Below are 16926 nucleotides of genomic sequence, written 5' to 3'. Positions count from 1 at the left end.
GATGCGTCTGTCGCTAGCATTACACGGTGGCAAGGAGCTCCCAGCACTGGGCCCTGGGAAAGGAACCAGGGTTTCTTCCACATGTCTAAGGCACGTAAGCAGCGCCGTGTGACCTTGATTGTGCGGAACGGATTTCCCCTCGGGGAAAAAACCCTGGTTTTGACCCACCACTGTAGGGGCCTCATGTGCACTAGTCCAAGAGGTATCATGTTGGAGGCTGCTGCCATCAGACCCAAAAGTACTTGAAACTGTTTTACAGTGAGTAGCTGGCCTAGCTTGATTCCTCTGACTGCCGTGAGAATCGACTCGATCCGAGCTGGTGACATTCGTGCCTGCATCGTGGTCGAATCCCACAATACACCTAGATAAGTGGTTCTCTGTAATGGAGATAGCACACTTTTCTTGGCATTCAGTCTCAACCCCAAATTTTTCATGTGAGCGAGAACAACATCTCGATGTTGGACCTCTAACTGTTCTGTCTGGGCCAAAATCAGCCAGTCATCGATATAGTTCATAATGCAGATGCCCTGGAGTCTCAGAGGAGCCAGAGCAGCATCCACACACTTTGTAAATGTGCGGGGTGAGAGGGCTAGGCCGAAGGGAAGCACCGGTATTGGTAAGCTTTGCCCCTGAAAGCGAACCTCAGGAACTTCCAGTGTTGTGGAAGGATGGAGATGTGAAAGTAAGAATCTTTCAAGTCTATCGTGACGAACCAGTCCTCGGACCTGATATGCGACACGACTTGACTGACTGTGAGCATTTTGAACTTCAGTCTCTTGACTGAGCGGTTCAGACGGCAGAGATCTAAAATAGGTCGCAGCCCTCCATCCTTCTTGGGAACAATGAAGTAGCGGCTGTAGAACTCTGACTCCCTGTCTTGAGGAGGGACCACCTCGATAGCCTCCTTCCTCTGAAGAGAGACTACTTCCTGCTCCATAACCATAGCCTGCTCGGGGCCCACAAGTGTGGGAAAAATCCCCTCGAAAGGCGGTGGTGGGGCGCCGAATTGGATGTAATAACCTTTCTCTACAGTGTGCAGGACCCACGTAGACACATTTGGCATGAATTTCCATGCTGCTACAAATTCTACTAAGGGAACCAGCCTCTCGAGGCTGTAACACTGGCAGGGGTGGCTGACAGATCTCCTGAGGGCCCCGAGGAGAGACAGGCACCGTGTAATGCGGTAAGACCCTCCTTGACTGGAGGACGACCCTCGGGTCGGGCCTAGTCTTGGAGGCCCCTGACCCAGAGCGTCACGAATCCCTGCCCCTAGATGTCGGGGGGCACGGGAGGCGACGCTCTGTTACTGGATGTCTCTGTATGAGGAGCTCGTACACGGCTGAGGCTGCTCCCGCCCAGCAGCCTCAGAGACAATAACGCGGTGAGGAAGGTACTGCTGGAACGCCGCCGCTTGCTTGCGAGCCTCCTGGTATCTGCTGATGACAGAATCGACTGAGTCGCCAAACAGACCAGAAGGCTGCAGTTGGGCATCCAGAAGGAAGACTCTGTCTTTCTCCTTCATATCAGACAGGGTCAACCAAAGATGTCTCTACGCGGCTACAAGGGCTGCCATAGACCGCCCTACTGCACGGGCGGTCTCCTTAGTAGCGCGGAGAGCCAGATCAGCGGTACAACGGAGTTCTAATACATCAACTTCCTTGCCGTCGTTAAGCTCTTTGAGCAGGTCAGCCTGGTATGCCTGCAGCACTGACATAGTGTGCAAGCAAGCTCCAGCCTGACCTGCGGCCGTGTACGCCTTGCCCACCAGCGCTGATGATGTGCGCAGCGGCTTGGAGGGCAAGGATGGAGCCTTCAAAGATGATGCCGTGCCAGATAGCTGGCTAATGATTGTTCAGCTCGCGGCATCATCTTATAGCCATTCTCGTCGAGCCCCGCCACGTTGCCATAGTAGTCAGAGGCGGGGACAAACAGGCGGGATGAGAACGGTCTTCCCCAGGATCTTGAGATCTCAGTGTGGAGATCGGGGAAGAAAGGAAGGCTCCGTCTTGGAGGTGGTTGCTTTGTCCGCAGAAAGCGTTCATCTAACCTGCTTTTCTGGTTCATGGTTTTTCTCTGCGGGCCAGTCGATGTTAAGTTTGGCGACCGCACGAGTAACCACCTCCAAGAGCTCCTTATATTGGGGCGATTGACTAGGGAGCGAATTTTCATCAGTGACGCTCTCCACGTCAACCTCCTCAGAGGAAGACAGGAGAAGCATCGAGCCCTCGTCCCGGGGGGAAGTATCCGCAGACTGGGCTTCCACAGCCAGTGAGAGAGCTGTCGATCTGCCGGGTAAGAGAGGAGATAGGGGTTCACCCATCTCCATCCCCTCCAGTAGATCTAACTGCGAACCTCATGAGTGCAGCTGCCGCTCAGCCTCAGCTTGAGAGCCGACTCGGTGTGCTCCGCTCCCAGGCAAACCACACATAAGCTGTGTGTCCCCGCCAGTGATGTAGCGTTGACAGGGAGGAACACACCGCTTATAATGTGATTCGCCCTCGCTCACTCTATTCTCTTTCTCTTTTTTGCCCCTAGCAGACATTATCACTCAAAAAGAAAGTAGTGTTAACTTGCCCAAAAAAGGAGAGATAATCACAGACACAACACACAGAGCGCTTCGCTGAAATGACAGAAAGCTGACGCCGGCTCCGTTGCACATGCTTTTATACTTCCTGGTCGCTTACGTCACCCTGCCTGTGACGTCACGCCCTCCTTCGGATTGGTTATACACACGATATTCAGAGTGTGGTTCGCCAATGGCGTTCCCCATAGCGCTTGACGCAGCTTGAGTTCCTGGAAGGGAACAATATTGTTAAAGGGATAGTTCACCCAAAAATGACAATTATCCTAAGATTTACTCACCCTCAAGCCATCCTAGGTGTAAATGAGTTTCTTCTTTCAGACGGATAAAATCAGAGTTATATTAAACAATGTCCTGGCTCTTCCAAGCTTTATAATGGCAGTAAACAGTAGATAAAACTTTGAAGCAAAATAAAATGCATCCATGTATCATTAAATGTGCTCCACACAGTGATGTGTTTGTGTAAGAAAAATGCCCATATTTAAAATTTCATAAACCGTGATCTCTAGCTTCTACTACTCTGTCTGTAGACTGTTACAGGGGGTAACTGTAACTGTCTACTGTCTACTAACACAGGGGGCAGCCATGGCCTAATGGTTAGTGAGTCGGACTTGTAACCCAAAGGTTGCAGGTTCGAGTCTCAGGCAGGGATTGTAGGTGGGGGGAGTGAATAACCAGCACTCTCTTCACCCTCAATACCACTACTGAGGTGAGTCCCTTGAGCAAGGCACCATACCCCCAACTACTCCCCAGGCACCGCAGCAATGGCTGCCCACTGCTCCGGGTGTGTATTCATGGTGTGTGTGTTCACTACTGTGTGTGTGCACTTGGATGGGTTAAATGCAGAGCACAAATTCCTAGTATGGGTCACCATACTTGGCCTCACTTCACCTCCTTTCCTTTCCTTTATACTCGTGAGAGTGGCATTCTAGTGGATGACATAGGTGTAGCATAAGCTCTGGTGAGAAGTGACCAAAGTGGAAGCACAGAGTAGAGAGCAAAACAAGGATTTGTAAAGGAAAATGTCAGAGGATTTTGATATAAGCCAAGAGTAGACTGGTTTTCCTTTGCTGTTCACAAAACTTGGTTCTCGCCGGATTAGCATATTGTCAGTTTAACCCTTTCACACGTGATTTTAAAATATTCTATCTGACCCCAAAGAGTGAGTTTTTTTAGGCGACCGTTATTTTAGAATGTTTCGCTTTAATGTTACCATGGCGACGCGTCATGTGACACACCGCAGCCACAATAGCACTGTAAGACACATGGATCGCTTTTATTTTGTTTTTCCTTTTTTATTATTAATATTCACAAGCATGCTTACTATATTATGAAATATCTGATATTCCGATTTTGAAATATGTGCAAGTAAATGTATTTAAAAGTTGAAACACTTTTATAATGACAGCGTTAGTTGATCTATACCGGGTGATGGGCGCCGCCATGTTTGTTCACGCTGAATCCGAGCTGAGGGATTTACAACACGCAAATTCATCCTCTCCTCCCGAAAGACATTAAAGTAAGTCTCTGGTGAGCTGGGAGAAGAAGAGAGTAAACTGTATAGTTACCTACATAATCTGTATATGATATCAATAAAATATGTTGTCAGAATATATTTGTAAGGATCATTATCGCCGCTTCCATCGACATTAGTGTGTATTTTACAAACTATAAATGTATGGATTTGGTAGTACATATGTGTATTTAATTGTCTGAAACCTAAAATAAGCTTTATATAGTTGAAAACACTGAATAGTTGTGATAATATGACAAGCACTCAGCGCGTCCGATCTGGCTCAGTGCCAGCCAAAGCGCCAAAACCGATTTGAATTCAGCAGTTGATCACGTGATGCGGCGAACGTTCGAATCACACCGGTGTGATCGTACGCTCCAGGGACCAGCCAAGACAAATCACACGGGTGTGATCGTACGCGTTAAAGGCTTAAACTACACCGACATTGAGAAAAAAAAAAAAAAAAAAAAGATTCCCTGCTGATTTTGTGCGTTTGCCCACTGAAAGAAATGATCAGTCTACAATTTTAATGGTAGGTTTATTTGAACAGTAGGCCATGGTGGAGAGTTTGGAATCTGATTGATTGCTTCTATGGACAGGTGTCTTTATACACGTAACAAACTGAGATTAGGAGCACTCCCTTTAAGAGAGTGCTCCTAGTCTCAGCTTGTTACCTGTAAATCTTGCTGATTGATAGTGGATCAAATACTTATTTTACTCATTAAAATGCAAATTTTGAATTTGAGTTGAATGGGATGCAGCATAATAACACTTACTACAGTTACTACAGCTCCCATCTGAAGAGGAAGCATCCTCATAGGTGCCTTTTATTGTGTTATATCATTCCAGCTATCTATTTATTAATGGCCATGGCCATTTATTAGTAGTGATTTATTTAATCCAGTAATGACTGTCTGTACTGTCATTTTTCAAGTGAATAAATCAAATCCAGTTTTGTGAATAGTGAAGTCAATATCTTGGATATCTATATTGGTTTCCATAGTAATGTGTTAAGCATCAGCATGATGCCAAGTGACATATGAAAGTAGCAATCAGTGTGTGGAAATACAGAATAGAAAGCTGAAGGTTATGTCTCTGCTCATGTCATATATATTTGTCATATTAAATAACATTACTGCATTTATACAATTATGCATATATGCCTGAGTGCCTTATTACAGTATAAATCAATTAATAGACACAGTCATGTTAGTGGTCTTGCCAAATCATTGTTTAATGCATTTGTGATCTTTCTATCATATCTGAATTTTAGTAAAAACGGTAAAAAAGTATTTTACAGTTGCCTCAGCATCACTACTGCTGTATTTACTTTGAGACAGTTATTAAACAGTCACGTAAACAACTGGATAACAAGCATCTGAATGTTATATAATCAGACTTCATCTGATCTGCTTTGTCAATGCACAAGTGTTCTTAATAAAACACTATTCCAATTAATGAATACAAATTATTTTAACAAAAGTCAAGGGTCATTTTGTGCGAGAACAATAATCACCATAGTGGTGACTTTCGTCAAAACGTTTCAATAATAAAATCACCATTAACTAGAGCTAAACCTCTGTTAATTCTCAGAATTATGAATAATGGGAATTCAATATTCTAAATGATGTTTTAAAAGCAATCATGACACTTAGGACACAGTAGGTGTGTATGAAAGACAACGAAAGACATTTGATTTGCCATTTAAATTGGGGTAAATTTATTCCAGTTTATAAACCTAGAAGCACTCAAAGAATTCAGCCACTTACAGAAACCAGAACTGGAAAAACCAGAGGATCATAACTACTTGCTTACTATTTGTTGACAGCTATGTTGGTCTAACAGTGAGGGCCAATGGTAGATGTGGCCATTGTTAGCTTATGTGATTGGATGTTCATCAAGAGACCATCACTATCGTTATCTACACCTCAGCAGGTGATCTACTGCGACTGAACAGAGCTCATATTGCCGAGTCATTCCAACAAAGTGGAGGGCAGCACTTAAACTACTCTTCAGCCAAATAGCCAAAGCGTTGTGTGAGAGAAAATGGCAAAGGTCCTTACTATTACTGAAATAGAAACATCAACAGGGTTAGAGGTGTTTCAATTTAAAGCTACAACCCCCATCAATATGTTGGCAGTTTCTTGAAAACATTTGCTCTGAAATTGTACCTGTAGCTTTTTAAAGGAATTTAAATGTGTATTCATATAAATAAAAGTAGAATGTGAACTTCGAGAACATCCTGTTGGCCTGTCATGGTTGCTTAATATGCATTTATTTATTACTAATTAAAGACATAAACAAACTCCTTGATTGTTGTTGGTCATGTAACTATGCTGAACTATAAATGCCATTTAAAACAATTTAATCACTCTAGTAATGGTAGTAAAGCAGAGGAATATGCCATTATCAGCTGATTTATTATCATACAAATTCTCTGTTAAATAGGAGACTAAAATGCCTAGATCCATTAAGGAGCTTCCATTCTGAGTTATGACTTGTGAAAATGTGGTTGTCATCTCAACTGTGCCATTTAGTGCAAATGATAGGCTGGCTGCTGAAGGTGAGATAGTCTTGTTTCATCTCTTTTCTCCTATCTTCATCTTATTTTGTTCAGAAATGTTTCTTGAGCAAATGCTGCACACTATTACTGTTTGTAATCAAATAAATGCAGCTTTAGTGAGAATGAAAGACAAAATGTAAAGAAAGTTATGCTGATTAATTTCCAGTGCATGAAACTATTTGAGAGACAGCATTTCCTTAAAGAATTAGTTCACCCAAAAATGATATTAGCCCATGATTTACTCATCCTTCAGGCATCCTAGGTGTTTCAGACGAATCCAATTGAAGTTATATTAAAAATTATCCTGGCACTTCCAGGCTTTAGAATGGTGAGTGTTTCTCTTCATCAGTCTAAAACAAGTCCAATAAAGTGCATCCATCCATAATAAAAAGTGCCTCACACAGCTCCAGGGGGTGAATAAAGACCTCCTTTGGCAAATCGTGGTGTTTTTGTAATTTTTTTTTTTTTTTTTTTTTTTTTCGTAATACGTCATTCACCTCGAAGCAGTGACAAACGTGAACACGCCAAACAAAAACAACGGTCATGAATTAGAAGTTCAAAACGAGGATTTGTTAAAGAAAATGTTACAGGATTTCAATATAATCCAAGAGGAGACTGGTTTTTCTTTGCTAAAATAAGAAAACTTGGCTTTCTTTGCTCAGAGACGCATACAACATAAAACGTCATCCGCATACAGCTGCTTCCTGGTACAACCAGTTGGCGCAAGCTAGATTACAGTGATTATTATGTTTTAAATTTGAATATTTTTCTTACAAAAAACACATTGATTCGCTACAGAAGGCAGCTGCATGCGGATGACGTCGTATGTTGTATGCGTCTCTGAGTCTCGTGAAAACCAAACCCCCTGGAGCCATGTGAGGCACTTTTTATTATGGATGGATACACTTTATTAGACATGTTTTGGACTGATGGAAAGAAACACCTGCTATGCCATTCTAAAGCTTGGAAGTGCCAGGATAATTTTTAATATAACTCAGATTGGATTCGTCTGAAAGAAGGTAATCATATACACCTAGGATGCATGAAGAGTGAGTAAATCATGGGCTGGTTTTCATTTTTGGGTGAACTAACACTTTAAGAAGGCTGGCTAAAGTGATTGTAAGCTTTACTTCCAAATTCACCATTTGTTACCACTGTAAATTCAAATACATGAAATATTTTACGCATTTTCTAAAGTAAACTTTGGCATTGATCTGCGCATTAAAGTACAATATGTATTTATTTATTAGGCTTAATTGCTGAAAACTAGAAAACACCTAGAAGAAAAAAATCTTAAAAGCAATGATGACAACTACATTTAAAATTGCATCCAGTAATGCGAGTAATTTGCAACGTGCCATTTTCTTTCCTAGGTGTTTAGATTAAAATGTCAAAACGTTTTTTGTAACTAAAAGTACAGCTATAGTTCAGGAAGAGGAAACAGATGATCAGACTAATGCAGTGGCACAGGTCGACAGGCAAAGAGACGCTTCACAAGAGCTCTCAACAGGAAGCAGAGTAACACGAGGCGGTGCAATAATTGGACTGAGACTATAAACTGGCACACACCTTCAATATTACTGTCATAAGAATATAAGACAGCTTCTCTAGCCAGGTATTAAGAGTTAGTTACCTGCTGGGAAATAGTGTTTTGATGTGCTCACTTGGGCTTATTTTCAAGGACAAGGTGAGGGAACGATCTAATTTAGTGTGAGATTTTGTGGTCAGCAGAGTTTGCATAATAGATGAAGAGTCAAGAACAGTAGCATTAGGTTAGTGCTATACACACAAGCAAACAAATACATTTACATCACACATTGTTGACTATGTTGTTCGTCCTCTTAATAGTCACTCCTTTTTCTTTCACTTATACAGGCCAAAAGCAACGCACTTTCATAAGCTCTAGATCAATGCAGGAAATGCAGGCAATATTGAAAAGTGTCTATAATTCATGCCTCACTCTGCTTATTCTGCAAAACACAGCAGTTTCTCTATCCAGAGTGTGAACTCATGGGCCTTAGTGTGTCCTTAACCTGCCTCTGTTTATGCAAGTTTATCAGGCTTTATATTGCCTCCTCATTGCTCTGGCATCAAATAATATTTCAAAGTGTCCTTTCTACTGACAAAGAGATTGCAAAATTGTGTGCTATTTTTTTTTTTTTTTTTTTTTGCCCATTTATAATGCCTCCTGAGGAAATTATGTGTTCGGGTTGACTGAAATTCTTATTATCATAAAACGGTGTGATTTCTTGTTTCTGGCCATGTGGGTGAGGCAGGTGGTAATGCAGTGGATGTTCTACATGCTGATATTCTTGCAAACCCCTAACAAGTACAAACTAAAGGTTTCAGGCAATGAAAAGGGCAGATGTCTGGGCATCTAATTGGATTGAGGAATTTCTCATGTCTCTAAATCCTTGTCTCAAGACTTATTGTTATGTCATAGTTTCTCTTTATCATCCAAAACAACAGCGTATAGAAAAAATAGAATCAGAAAGTAACCAGTCAAAAAAAAATTAAAAAAAAATTAAAAATTACTACTGACTACTGGAATAGTGTGAAGTGCCATAACAAAAGAGCAGTGTTGACATCATTTATTATATAGATTCTTTAATTTTGCAACATTCTCTTGGAAATTTATTCTAGCCACTTGGGTGCATTTTTAAGTATTTCAATAAGTCAGAATGTACTGCAGCTGTATTGAACTGACATAATTGAACATTTGCCAAATTATGTCCTTTTGTGTTTCGCAGAAGACAATTATGTACTTTTGGTTTATAATGGCATACCCCCAAAGTTTACTTTTTATAGTGTATCCCCATACATACATACATACAAAGAAAGAAAGAAAGCTTATACAGGCCTTCTTGTGCAAAACAACCAAAAAAAAAAAAAATGCAGAAAATAAGGGCAGAAGGGCTGAGTCACATACTGTAAGTTGGACAAAACAGTATGTTTCTCACTGCATGAAATGTTACTAGCAATACAAGCCATCCAAAAATCCTATCTGCATTACTATTCATCAAATACAGTATCTACTGTGTGTCTATTTAACAAACAATTCTATATTCTGTACCCTTGTGTAGGTCATATTTTAAAGATACTATTAATCTTCTTTTTAATTATGAATATAATACTGTAGTATAAATCCAGATTGTTCTTTCAGAGAAAAAGAGCAGAAGGGCTGAGTCAAATAAATTAGACAATATGGTATGTTGAAACATATAAAATGTTTCTCACTGTATGAAACACTACTAGGCAATGCAGGCCATCCAAATGGGACTTGAGAAAACAGAGCACTTCATTTTCCTGATAACTTCATAGCTCTAAGCACTAGAGCTCAATGTTTTGGAAGGAAGACCTTTCTTCAGGAAGAAAACCTTGGAACACTTTCTTTGTCTTGATGCCAAAAGAACCAAGATTAATGAAACCACGTGCAAACACACACGCGCACGCACGCACGCACACACACACCTACTCATGCTGAGTTTTCACTTTAACCTTCTTGACAGTCCTTTCCAAAACTTCAATAGCTTCTCTGCCCTTAAAATGAAACTCATTTTAAAATGACATTCAGCAAGAATTTTGTTTTTTTTCTGATGACATTATAAGTCTCCAGAATTTCTTCTACCTCATCTGTGGTGGTGACTTGCGACACCGGGCACTAGCATAAATGTGGCAAAAATTATTTACTGCGCTGAATATTAAGCATTAGGCTTTGCTTCTGAACATGTAGCTCAGCAGTTTAGAAGGAAATTTATGCTGAAAGTAATGTAGATGGCTGAGAGTGAGGGGAGATCGGTATTTCAACATTGACTCTGTTCCAATGAGCTCCGAGCCACCCACACTATATTTACAGCACTGTGCTGAGAAAAACGCACAACATACACACTCACACAGAGACAGTGGCCTTCATATGGGCTTTATTATGGGAGGGTCACTGGCATTAGTCTCTCTTACAACACAGACCTTCTACTATTGTTCTGATTTATGTAGTTTCTTATTTATCCCTAAAGTAGTCCATAAAAATTCTGGTTAACACCTTGTTTCTGACAGTGTATACACCCAAAAGCCCTCTATAAATGTCCAAACGATCTTCTATTCTGTTAGGTGCATTCATTTGGGAGCAATTTTGACAGTAATTTTTATTTAGCAGTGCACTCAACTTTACGCTTCCAACTATATTTATGACATAACATTTTATTTTGTTGACTTTTTATTTATGTTGCCTCTAAAGGAAAACACTTTTAAAATTCAACGCACTTAGCGCAGATAAACTCTAACCAACCTTATAAATCTTCATCTTTGTGGCTTGCTTTTTCCCTATGCTGTGTTTTGTTCCCCAGAAAGCTTCTGTGCCACTAGAAGGTCAGATGTAGGTGAAATGCCCGCCATTAATTAAATTCCTATCTGCATTGCTGTGCACCAAATACAGTAACTGCTGTGTATCTATTTACCAAACAACTCTATATTCTGTACCCTCATGTAGGTCATATTTTAAAGATGCTATTAATCTTCTTTTTAATTATGAATATAATGTTGTAGTATAAATCCAGATTAGATGGAAAGATTGATCATCCTTCCTCAGTGCCCTGGCAAAGTGCTTGCCTGTATAATTAAAAGGAGAATATGAGAGAGTAGAATAGGAGGGGACAGGCAAACTGGCATGTCTCTGTATCTCACCCACTCATTCTCTTTCTGTCTTTAAGGCAGCTGTCTTGCTCAATCTAATCAAGGTTGACAGCCTACATAGGTTGTGCTGTCTATGTACAATTGGCCAGTGCTGAACTCTGAAACTGTGCTTCAATGATCACAATGCTTTAATTAATAAATTAATATATTGTTTTGTGAGATGCTGTTTAAAGAAAATGTGTTTGAATTATTTTACAAAACCTGGTCTGAGAACAGTCTGGACAATGCTAACCATAAGCGTTCATTTTCATCTGAATGGTAGTTACAACCTGCCATCTTTCTCATAATCACTCAGTGCTTGACAAACGATTTGTGACACTTCATTAGCAACTATCCCCTGCTGTAATGTCAAAAACACCAGAGAGAATATAGAATACAAGTCATTGCATGCATAAAAGTCTTAAAAACTAAATTAGGAACCAGTACAATGTATAAAATAAAATATTAACAATATACACAAGTTTGAGGTTGGTACGATTTATTATGCTCATCAAGGCTGCATTTATTTGATCAGAAAAACAGTAATATTGTGAAATAGTATTACAATGTAATACAAACACTGTTTTCTATTTGAATATATTTAAACATGTAATTTACGCCTGTGATGCCAAATTGAATTTTCAACAGTCTTCAGTGTTACAAGACATTTCAGAAATCGTTATGATATGCTGATTTGCTGCTCATTAAACATGTATTATTATTTTCAACATTGAAAACAGTCTCATATTTTGATAACTTCTTCATATTTTTATGGAAACCATGATACACTTTTTTTTCAGAACTCTTAGATAAATAGAAAGCTCAGATAACTAAATTTATGACTAAAAAAAGCTGGGTTAAAAACTACCCAACTTGGGTTATATGGCAGTCAAAAATATAAACCAAATTAAATTTATTTGGGTAAATGCAGCGTAGTTTACAATATTACATACATTTAAAGGTGCCATAGAATGGAAAACGTACTCGGTTACTTTCGTAACCTCGGTTCCCTGAGATACGGGAACGAGTACTGCGTTGTAAGACGCTTATGGGAAAAAGCTCCTTTTTCTCCTGAGACTGAAGCATTTCAATAACGCAGTGTAACTGCACGACCATTGGTTTGTGCAGTGAGATAAAACAAACCAATGGCTCGGCAGCAGAGCTGCACGAGCCTATGGCGATGATTCGCGCCCGATCGTGCCAAAAGGGGCGGAGAATTCGGCTATATAAGCGTCCATTTCGCCATAGGATCTCAGGTTCTTCGACTGAAGCGACGACTGAGTCGTGCAGCTACTTAGCAACGGCCAGCAACGCAGTACTCGTTCCCGTATCTCAGGGAACCGAGGTTACGAAAGTAACCGAGTACGTTCCCTGTCGATACTTCACTCGTACTGCGTCGTAAGACGCTTATGGGGAACCAGTACAATCCCGCCGTTGCTAAGGTAGAGGAACGACTGTATGGCCCTAGCACAGAATGGGCTAGTAGGAGCCAACTTGCTCAATCAGGATAACCTAATGAACATTCCGTTCCAAGGAGACGATACACTTGGAAATTCCCAGAGGCCAAGTGCATACATAACAATACTGGTGACAGAATTCCTCATGCAGAAAGGACCCTAGTCTGCAAGACAGGGACGTCTAGATTATAAAACCTAGCAAATGTGGATGGTGAGGCCCAGCCGGCCGCCGCACATATTTCTGCAATGGATACTCCGCTGGACCAGGCCCATGACGAGGCGACGCCTCTAGTCGAATGGGCTCTTACCCCCATGGGACATGGCAGACCCAAGGAAGAGTAAGCCAGCATGATGGCTTCCACTATCCATTTGGATAGTCTATGTTTTGTGACCGAGAGCCCCTTGGTGCGGCCCCCAAAACAGACAAAGAGCTGTTCTGACTTCCTAAAAGAAGCCGAACGCTCCAAATAACACCTCAATGCTCTAACAGGGCAGAGGGGATTAAAGTCTTGGTCTTGCTCCGACGGGGGAAGTGCCAAGAGGGAAATAACCTGGTCTCTAAACAGTGTTGAGAGACTCTTAGGTACATAGCCGTATCTCGGTTTCAGGATGACTTTAGAGTCATTTGGCCCGAATTCCAGGCATACAGGATTTACGGATAGAGCCTGTAGGTCACCCATATGCTTGACTGATGCCAATGCCAGCAGCAGGGCAGTTTTTAGCGTCAGAGGTCGAAGGTCAACAGACTGCAGCGGCTCAAATGGAGGGCTCTTCAGAGCTCTCAGCACTGTGGGTAGGTCCCAAGTAGGAACCGTGATGGGGCGAGGAGGGTTAAGCCATCTCGACCCCTTCAGAAAGCGAACGATCAGATCGTTCTTTCCCACAGACTGACCATCCATAGAGTCATGAAATGCCGCTATGGACGCCACATAGACCCTGAGCGTGGAGGGAAAACGTCCCTTGTCCAACAGCTCCTGAAGAAATGACAGAATCACTGATATGTCACACAAACTCGGGTCTGCACCGCGGGTGGAACACCAGGCGGAAAAGACAGACCACTTGAGTCCATAGAGTCGCCTCATAGAGGGTGCTCTGGCCTCAGAAATAGTATTTAAAACGGTCTCGGGGAGATTTGAAGGCTCCCGTCGAGAGACCATACATGCAGCGCCCACAGTTCTGGTTGGGGGTGCCAAAGCGTTTTGTTCGCCTGCGTTAAGAGATCTCGTCTCAACGGAATGGGCCACGGTGCTGACGACAGCAGCCGGTGGAGATCTGGGAACCAATGCTGGTTCTGCCAGAAGGGGGCCACTAGCAGGATTTTGAGTTTCTGTTCCCTGACCCGCCTGACTACATGTGGTATCAGGGCAGTCGGGGGAAAAGCATATAACAGGAGATTGGGCCAGTCGTGGGCCAATGCATCCTGCTCCTTTGAAAAATAAATTGGGCAGTGACAATTGTCTTTTGAGGTGAAAAGGTGTACCTGAGCCTTGCCAAAGACCGCCCATATTTCCTGAATCGTCTGGGGATGAAGCATCCATTCGTCTGAGGAGACGTTGTTCCGAGACAACATGTCTGCTCCTTGATTCAATCTGCCAGGCACATGAGTTGCTCTGAGCGAGCGAAAGTTGAGCTGAGCCCATCGTAAGAGACGTTCCACTAATGTGAAAAGGCTTCTCGACGAAAGACCTCCCTGGTGATTTATGTATGACACCACCGTCATGTTGTCCGAGCGGACTAAGACGTGGTGCCCCTTTAAGACTGGCAGAAGCGTATGGAGGCCTAAACACACTGCTAGCATTTCTAGGCAGTTGATGTGGAGGCATTTTTCGGCTTTCGACCATTGGCCGAATGCCGGCTGGCCGTCGCACAGAGCTCCCCAACCTGAGTTGGACGCATCTGTCGAGACCATCTTCCTTCTGCACGCCATGTCCAGGGGAACGCCCTGTTCCATCCAAGGAAGGCTCTTCCAAGGAGTCAGAGCTGTGATACAGGTCTGATCTACCTTGATGCGCAGGTGCCCTAGACGCCAGGCCTGAGGAGGAACTTTCGGTTTCAACCAGTACTGCAGAGGGCGCATTTGAAGTAGGCCCAGCTGGAGTACCGGAGATGCTGAAGCCATAAGACCCAGCATCTTCTGAAAAGCTTTGAGAGGGCAAAGGGCTCTGATTTTGAAGGAGGCCGTGAGCTTCCGGATGGCCTGAGCTCGCTGCGGCGCAACCATTGCCTTCATTTGAATGGAGTCAAAAACTGCTCCCAGGAACGAAATACGTTGACTGGGGAACAGAACGCTCTTGGCAAAATTGACCCTGAGTCCTAGGCACTCCAAGTGGCTGAGGATCATGGATCTGTGATGTATTAGCTCGTTCTCTGACTGGGCCAGAATGAGCCAGTCGTCGAGGTAGTTCAGAACGCGGATTCCCATCTGCCTCAGAGGGGAAAGAGCCACGTCCATGCACTTCGTAAATGTGCGGGGAGCTAGAGACAGTCCGAACGGAAGGACTGTATACTGATAAGCCACTCCCTCGAAGGCGAATCTCAAGAATTGCCTGTGGTGGGGGGCAATTTGGATATGAAAATATGCATCTTTCAGATCCATCGAGCAAAACCAGTCCAGTGCGTATTTGCGAGAGGATCTGTTTCAGCGTGAGCATTTTGAATGGCCGTCTCATGAGGGCGCGATTCAAACGTCTGAGGTCGAGGATGGGTCTCCGACCGCCATCCTTTTTTGGGATGAGGAAGTAACGGCTGTAAAAGCCTGATTCGCTCTGTGCTGGGGGAACCGTTCCACGGCACCTTTTGCCAACAAATTCCTCACCTCTGTACGCAAAACCTCTATGTTTTTGCTGTTAACTGAGGTGGAGACCACTCCGTGAAAGCGGGGTGGTCTTCGAGCGAACTGAAGTGTATACCCTCGTTCTATTATGCCCATAATCCATTTTGACATGGGATGACTTTCCAAGCCTCGGCCCGTGTGGTGAGGGGTTGTATTGATTTGAGCGGTTGGTTGCCGCTCAAAAACTCTGGAAGAGAAAATTTGCTCTCTTTTTGAAAATGTTTGTTTTTTATTTTTTCCGCTATCACAGCGGTAAGCTGTAAGGGCGCTGACAGAAAGGGCCCGTGAGTTACAGCCGTATTTTTTGAAAACATGCAGCGCTCTGTACCCGGAACAGAACGGGGTGTTTGGAGGCTGAAGAGAGACATCTTGGGGGCTGGTCCGGCTCTGGCGAGACTTGATCCCTTCCTCTTCCTGTCTTTTAAATCAGGAAGACGCTGGAGGCGCCTGGTCCAACACGACCTTGGGTCGGGGTCCCTGACTTCTAGGGAAAGGGTAGCGCCTGGCCAAACAGGAGCGATGACGTGGCTCCACCTGGGGGGTTGGCTGAGTAGCTGGCGGGGCGGTCTTTGCAGGCTGCTGAGTCGGCGCCGGTTTGGGGCGACTAGGAGCCGTTGCAGAGCTTGTGCGCTTTGGCAGGAAGTGTCGCATAGCCTGGGACGACTTCTGAGCAGCGGTGAAGCGTTCCGCAAACCCCTCCACTGCTGGACCGAACAGACCGGTAGGAGAGATGGGGGAGTCAAGGAAGGCGACCTTATCAGCGTCCTTGATCTCCATTAAGTTTAGCCACAAGTGGCGCTCCAGCACCACCAAGCTGGCCATCGATCTGCCAATCGCCTGTGCCGTCATCTTAGTAGCACGCAACGGCAGGTCGGTCGCGCTGCGTAGCTCACGGAACGCAGCGTCATCCATGCCGGCCTCATCCATACTGCGGAGGAGTTTAGCCTGGTAAACTTGGAGGACCGCCATTGAGTGCAGTGCTGATGCTGCCTGTCCAGTCGAAGAATAAGCTCGTCCAGCAAGAGCTGAAGTCGTTCTGCATGGCTTGGATGGGTGAGTTGCCTTTGCCTTCCAGCCGATGGCAGTGGGCAGGCACAGATGCGCGGCCACAGACTCATCCAGGGGGGGCAACTTGTCATATCCCCTTTCTTCAGCGCCGTCAACCGTCGTGAGGGCGGAGGAAGAAGAGGTACGAAGGCGGGCGGAGTACGGAGCGCGCCAGGATTTGGAGATCTCGCCGTGAACTTCCGGGAAGAACGGCGAGGCTCGTTGACGAGGGGCTTGGCGGCGACCCGGCAGGAACCACTCGTC

The sequence above is a fragment of the Garra rufa genome, chromosome 6, assembly GCF_049309525.1.
Source record: "Garra rufa chromosome 6, GarRuf1.0, whole genome shotgun sequence".
In the NCBI taxonomy this organism is placed as follows: Eukaryota; Metazoa; Chordata; class Actinopteri; order Cypriniformes; family Cyprinidae; genus Garra; species Garra rufa.
Note: the sequence above shows the minus strand (reverse complement) of the source record.